Source organism: Lactuca serriola, chromosome 5, assembly GCF_051521515.1.
Source record: "Lactuca serriola cultivar US96UC23 chromosome 5, Lser_US96UC23_V15, whole genome shotgun sequence".
In the NCBI taxonomy this organism is placed as follows: Eukaryota; Viridiplantae; Streptophyta; class Magnoliopsida; order Asterales; family Asteraceae; genus Lactuca; species Lactuca serriola.
This window is the reverse complement of record NC_136412.1, coordinates 29,375,370-29,383,373: the sequence shown is the minus strand read 5'-3', so window position 1 is coordinate 29,383,373 and position 8,004 is coordinate 29,375,370.

The following is an 8,004-nucleotide window of genomic DNA, read 5'->3' as shown; positions in this document are numbered from 1 at the left end:
ACAATACGAGTCTCCCTTAACCCGTAACTGGAATGCCCCTGAGCCCACAGTACGAGTCTCCCTTAGCTCGTAACTGGAATGCTCCCTGAGCCCATAGTACGAGTCTCCCTTAGCTCGTAACTGGAATGCTCCTAGGGTTAGTTGACTACCGCACGAAGCAGTACAACCTCAACCCTTCCCATATAACAAACACATAACATAACCACTGAGAATGCAATAATCACATAACATCACAGGTAGTCCTACAGGTCTACCTAACTGGCATAACCACTAGCATGCAACACTAACTCATACTCAACATCTAACGCTGCTAGGACGACATATCCAATGGGCCGGCCTTGGTGCCTTAGACCCTTTAGTATAGTGAGGATAACTCACCTTGCAACTGTCATCTGAACTAGAAAGCTCGACTCCCGGATCACCAACACGAACTCCACCACCTATAGTTACCATAAAACCCTTTTTCATAAATCTCTAAATTACCAGAATACCCACAAAAGTCAACTGGTCAACCCTTGGTCCAAGTCAAAGTCCACAATCAAAGTCAACAGTCCATGCTGACTCGACTCGTCGAGTGCAGTTCACCGACTCGTCGAGTCATTCCTGAACTCGAGAAGTCGTGAAATCCCTGATTGGCTCGTCGAGTTCTCCTTTAACTCGCCAAGTTCATACGTGGCCAAGATTTGGGAGAAACCCTAGCCGACTCGTCGAGTCCAAGGCAATCTTCAACGGACTCGCCGAGTTGTTCATCCAACTCGTCGAGTTCGTGGCCATCTTCAACGGGCTCGCCGAGTTGTTCATCCAACTCGACGAGTCCTTGCAGACCTTCATCCATGCAGACGCTTTTTAAGCCAAGGCAAGGTTCCAAATTACAGATCCAAGCTTCTAGGGCATGTTTATCACGTAAAGTCGCAAACTTTACGTGCATGCAAGGCTTTAAGACCCTTAAATGGCAAAACTAAGCTTGAAATGAAGTCTCACACTTTAGGGAAGGCTCCTACTAGGCAAGGCTGATGACTTTATGGATCCAGAGGTCAAAGTGAGTCCATATCTGAAGTTACAACTTCAGATCTTAGCTTAAACATGGGGAGCCTTTCATAAGACCCATCCAAAAGAGGTTAAAAGAGAGATGAGCTAAAGGAACAGCTTAATACCTTCCAGAGAGTGACAACTGAGGAATCTCTTAGCTTCCCACGAGTTCCTAGCCTTGATTTCCTTGTTTTCCCCAAGTGTTTCCTTCTCCAAGCTTGAACACACCAAAAGAACACACACACACACACACACAATTTAGGGTTTGAGAGGGGCAAAGGGCAGTAAAGGGGAGGCTGGGGGAGGCCAATGATCCTTTAAATAGGGTGCAAAACCCCGAGATTTAGGGTTTCACCTGCCAGCTCCTACTCGTCGAGTCCCTTCTTGGACTCGGCGAGTATGTCATGAAAATGCATGGACGAACCCGCTGCTACTCGATGAGTAGGGCAATCAACTCGTCGAGTAGCCCTTGAAACTAAGAATTCATACATTAAATCAGTACCTGAGAATCGGGGCGTTACAGTTTGGGCCCAATTTGGAAAATTGGGCCATAAATAGGCCATAGTTTGGGCCTTTGTGATTATGAGATATTGGGCCATTAAAAATACCAACTGATGGACTGGACTTTTGGTTAGGACTTAGAATGAAATAATACAAAGGTTTGGGCCCAATTTGGAAAATTTACCCATATGTTGGGCTTTGATTCATAATTGACTTTGGGCCTATGGATTAGGCCTTGGGCTTGAATAAAGCCAACCTTGGGGTAATGTAGTGGTTATCCAAGTATGTATTTATGGTTTTGTGTTGGGACCAAATTATTAATTGGGTGTTATTTTGGTGTTGACAGTTCGGGAATCTGTCATCCAGCAGCTGGGGTTGAGTCTGCAGGACTTTAGCAATGTGGGGTTGAGTCTGCGGGACTTTAGCAGTGTGAGGTAAGTTACCTTCCAGTATGGGTGGGTCTAAGGCGCCAATGTCGACCCACCAGTAGGTGATTATGTTTGAGATGATTGTCTTTGTGATAATTATCTGGTTGCCATTATTTGATATGCTTGGGATGCTATGAGATATGTGTTACTAGTAGTAGGGGTGCAATAGTCCCCAGTTACCGGTTGAAATATACCGAAGACGGTTACCGATTGAAAGATACCGAAGGGGTGGACAAAACCCATGCATGCCTAGCAGTATGTTTATGATATGTTATTATGTGACCTGTATGGTTATGATATGCCATTATGTGAGTAGTATGTTTATGATATGTTATTATGTGACGAATATGGTTATAATATGCCATTATGTGATTCAGTATGTTTATGTTATGTTATCATGGGACCAATATGTTCATGACATGTTATTATGTGATAGTGATAGGGGTGAAATAGACCCCGAATACCGGTTGAAAGATACCGAATGGGAGGTTAGCTCCTGGTTACCGGTTGAAAGATATCGAAGGGGAGGTTAGTTCCCGGTTATCGGTTGAAAGATACAGAATGGGAGGTTAGTTCCCGAGTACCGGTCGAAAGATACCGAAAGGGGAGTCCAGCTCCTAGTTATGTCAGACAGATACCAGTTGAAAGATATTGAGGGATATGCATTATGTGGTATGATGGGGGAGTTCACTAAGCTTCTTGCTTATGGTTTTCAGTTTTGGTTTCAGGTACTTTGTTTTCAAAGGAAGGGAGTTGGCTCGATCGCAACACATCACACCATGTTTTCCGCACACGAGATCCTTGGGATTACACTCTGATATGGTTTTTGTTGGGTTTTTGAGCATTCTAACACTCCTATGGTGTACATGCAACCCTAAATACATTGGATCTATGTTTTCTCTATTATACATGCAAATATGAATATTCCAAGGTATTGCCCTAACTAGCATACAATCTTTTTGATACTTGAATAATAAACTAGATAGAAATACATACCTTTTTTATGTAACTTGTCTTCATGAAGCCTAAGTGCCTAGTGCCCAAGTGTGACACCTCAAATGGTTCACACAACACCATGAACACTTGGAATAACCTTGGGAATAAGGATACTTTGGTTCTCTCTAGTGAAATCGGCATTGCCCTTTTGTGTACACACACTAGTGCTCATTTCACCAACCAAGGAAATCTTTATATAGTGTGGAGATTAGGGTTAAACCCATGACCCTTCATTTCATATGATCCATGGGTTAAACACTTCATGGACTATCCATGAAAGATTAGCCCAACCTAAATGAACTTGGCCCATCACACACACACACACACATATATATATATATATATATCTATATATATATATATATATATATATATCTAAGAGTCCATATTTAATTAGTTCCTTTTGATCACTTAATTAATTATAAATTAATTCTTGATCAATACTAATTAAATAATATGATTATATATTAATATATTAGAACTTATAATACATTAATATAAATCACTAGTATCATTTTTCCTCATCTTGTCTATCCAATTGTCCCGATGCCATGCAACCCAAATGGACCATGTCGGGTCGGGTCAAGTCTTACCAATTTTAGTTATGGACTTAGACATTAATCCAACAGTCTCCCACTTGGATAAGTCTAAAGATATTATTGAGTATGATTTCAAAACCCGACTAGCAATCATAGCTCTCAAAAGCTTCTGTCGAACTCTGACGTGTTAACTGAACTCTGATCTTGTCAATGACTTGTCCATTAGATAAGGGATCATATATTCCTCCATTCTAGATATCATATGGACTGAGACATGGATTATAAATCATTATCTCTGTCCATTTGTTGTTTCCCGATTTCCGATTCATGATGACTGACTGATTGAACAGATCAAATCAGTCCTGGCTTGGCCAAGCACTCACATGTATCGTCATTAAATCATCTAGGGCCCCACATATATTGCTTTTATCCCGAAGGTAAAAGGAATGGATAAACTTCGATTCATATGGATTGTTTTACTACTTGTTGAATTATACACAAAGGCAAGTTTTATGACATCGAGTTACCAAGGCGGTTTCGTGCAATCAATGTATAACCAACTCATAGTAGCAACTCATATCTCTAGGTTTGAAGAATATAAGATATTATTATCTCATGATCACTCATGATAAAATCCATGAAGTGATTCTAATGAGCACGGGTTGAATCCAATACTCAGAACTTATAAGCACTCATGAGTGTTGTAGCACCACTTTGTCCAACATCTTAGACCTCTACAAGCCAACCCATGAAAGCCTTGATTCATATCTACTTCCAACATATGATCGACTGTGGATGGTTTGAATAACTTAGTCATTTGGGAAGAATGACCTAGTTTATTCTGGAAGTCAAAACATGCAAAATGAAACACAAGAATAATTGAATCTGATATGGTATCAAAACCTATGAATATAAATAAAACACTTTTTATATATCACCATACTAGTTACTCATTATTCATTGTTTTGGTTTTATCAACTATATACTTGAATTAAAAACACTAGTTGTTCCATGCTCCAAGCATGTACACTATGTTTTTCTAAATAATAGCTTTGCCATACACTAAGAATGCACTCTATGTTTGTATATGATCTTTACTTTGTGAAATAAACCAGTTGAACATAATTTCAACGATCTAATTTCGCAATCCCAAATCTTTATCGAAAATGTAAGAATTTCAAATTCCTATCATTTATTGAAATCTGTTAGATTTTAAACTTATATGAACAGATCCTCTTGTAATGACTTTGTAGAAAGTCACAAAGACTTGTCAAAAGACATTACAGAGTATTCCAATGGAGATCAATTCCATGGGAAACATCCTTCTTGCATTAAGTTTTATAATCTTACACAAATTGAATAACTTCCACCTATGGAATCATTTCCATATTCCTATTTTGACTATCACTTCTGAACAATAGTTGCCTCTTTTCAGAATATGTCAATATGGTCCTTCCAAAAATTATCACTATACTTCCAACTGTCCTTGAGCAACCATCTTTGGTAAAACCTTGGATTGTCCTCGACAATTGCTTAATCAGTTTAGTCATATCCAATTCTAGACCTTTTCCCCTTAATGCCACAAGGCATTTGGAAAATTTAGAAACGATAAATATTATAGCACATGTAATCGATCTTATACCTAAAGCAAATGGGACACGATTCATGATGTCTTACATAAAGACATGATTCTAGATCAGTGTTTTGCTACAATATTTTTATTTGCCATTTTTTCAAAATCTGACTATGAAGAGGGATGCCGTAATCATAATCGAATTTTGAGAACGCAATATATAGAATTTTCTTAAGTTGAACCAAACCAACATAAAATTCATATATATATATATATATATATATATATATATATATATATATATATATTCTTGAATAAGATGATCAAAATTTCAACATAAGCCTTTTAGAATTGAAATGAATTATAATTTCCTCTCCCTTAATTATAGCAAAACAACTTTTTTCAACCCCTGCAGCCTCACGAATTGAAACTTTTGTTTTCTATAATTAACATTGCTAACTTGCAATACTTACCATAATTATGATGCTCCCACTAACATGATGATTATTATCATAACACTTATGCTCCCACTAGCTTTGACATGTATCCAAAAAACAACTGGACTTCTAGAAATCAGTACTTTATTGACTTCCTTACCAAAGTTCAGATTTCTGATACTAGATTGTTTTGATAATACTTTATCAAAATCATACACTTTCTATTAGATAGCTTATGGGTGTGTCTATACAAATTCAGAACTATGAAAAGGGATGTCGTAATCATAGTCTCAATTTTTTAGACCTTTTCAATTTCTCATAAGTCCATGTTAGTGTGCCGGTTAACCACGCACGCTCCACTAATGACTTTGAGAATGCAAAGATTGCTATCTACTTAAAATCTACTTAGTGGAACTGTTTCCTCATAATCATTTTCATGTATCGGAGAGAAACCTTATGACCCTTATATTTTATGGTGTATATGTTCTTATCCACGTGAATTTGTCAAAACCATAACCACAAGACCAGGTTAGTGACAAATCCAAACTCACATGGATTGAACTTGTATAATCTTAACTTCTTGCCACCTGGCAGTATAAGGGCCTGCCATTGCTTCCAAGTAGTTATGCAAACAACTGAGAACTTGTAGAACTCAGATGCATAGCCGACTTTAACTGGAATGGGCATAGAAATGTCAACACGATAGGTTATAAACCTCACGTCATGTGCTAGTGATAAAGTATAGGTTTTTATTCTTGATTAGTTCTTGAAACTATTTCAGGATCTTTTAGACTCCCACTGTCTTCTTGACCTATATGACTTTCTTGTCAAATATTCAAGAGATATTGTGGATTCTAATCAAGACAAACACTTCACATAATTGGTCTTAGTTAGCCTTTGTTTTATTCAAAACATCACAACTTACCAATTTCAAATGTACAAGAGTAGGAAACTTTTAGTCTTACATTTGACTGTGCTAAGAAACCTTCCTTTAAGATATGCCACTCAAGGTACAATCTTGGAGTATGACTCTAAGAATTGTTTTTGGAACGAGGTATGAATCATCTTCTTAATTTGACCACTTCAACAATTCATAGCTCCTCTTCTTAGCTATCAGAATGCACTTAGAGGATGATTTGTGATAAGGTCTCTTAATCATTAAGATGACCATATAAAATGATACTAAAGTACTCTCCCATCTTTTCATATTTGAGAAACTTTTATCCTTCTGCCTAATTTGATTCATCTCATTCGTTCTGCCATACATCGAAATTTTTTCCAATGTATCAGAATTACACTTAAACTTGTAAGTGTAATCATATTTACTTAACTTTAGTAAATCATGACGAATAGTCTTATAGATCTTTTGTGGTGCACTTGATGAGTGCACAAGAATGTGTACTCGATCCCTTAGCACTTCACTTGACTCACATATAAATGTGATCAAGGAACTAGTCTTAATTTTCCAAAGCTGAAAGTTGCCATTCATCATACTGTACAACTTGTATGATTCCAAGTTTCTATCCAACTAAAAACTTGGGTGATGAGAAGCTTTCCTTATTTGGTAAATTTAGACACTCCCATAAATGAAAGAGTCAAATTCATGTTTTTTCAATATTGCTAGAAACATACAAACATCAGGTTTTCATAAATGCCATTGCAAGGAGATATAAAATAAAGTAAAAAAAACTTTATTTATTTATAAAATGCGGAAAAAACTTTTCCTTACAATGCAACTTTAAATGAAAACTATGCTATTACATGTTTCTTAGCAATCTATCATAACTCCTAAAAGTAGCTCAAGAATCCGATCTTCAATCAAGCGATAAAAATCCATCTTTGCGGTCAGATTCAACATACTCTTTCTTTAAGTTTCCTTCACTTTTCCTTTGATTCTTAAAACATCAACATGTGACCGAGTCACATCTTGTAATAAGAATCTCAGAATAAAAACTTAATCAAGTTAGATAGTGGACTTTACCTGAAGTAGAGTCAAACTTATTGACTCTACCAGCCTTATGATCTTTCAGTTAAATTTGGCAGCTTCGCAACCAATGCCCATTTCTTTTGGCAATAGAACCATATGGACCCTTTGGGAATGGTACATAGGACAATCTTAGACTTATCCTTTCTCTTTACCATTTCGTCAACCGAGTTGACTATGGCCAATCCCTTTTCCATTGGGAAGAGAAAGCTTTTACTGGGTATCTAATGCAACCATTCTCAATTTCCATTGAAGGTTTGGAAAGTTGATCTACTAATCAAATTTGCTTTACCAAAGCTCCAAATCATTTCTGATTCAGAAGTGCCAAGCAAATAGATAAGATCATTTAGGTTCATGTCATAGTCTATTTCATAGTAGTCCCAAAGGTAACTCTCTATGTGACTTAGAAAGTGATTGAACATCCAACTTTCTTAAGACTTTGACACCCAACTCTCCCGGCTTGTCAATATGTGACTTCATCTCCAAGATGCTATCACACATAGACCTTGCTTGCCAA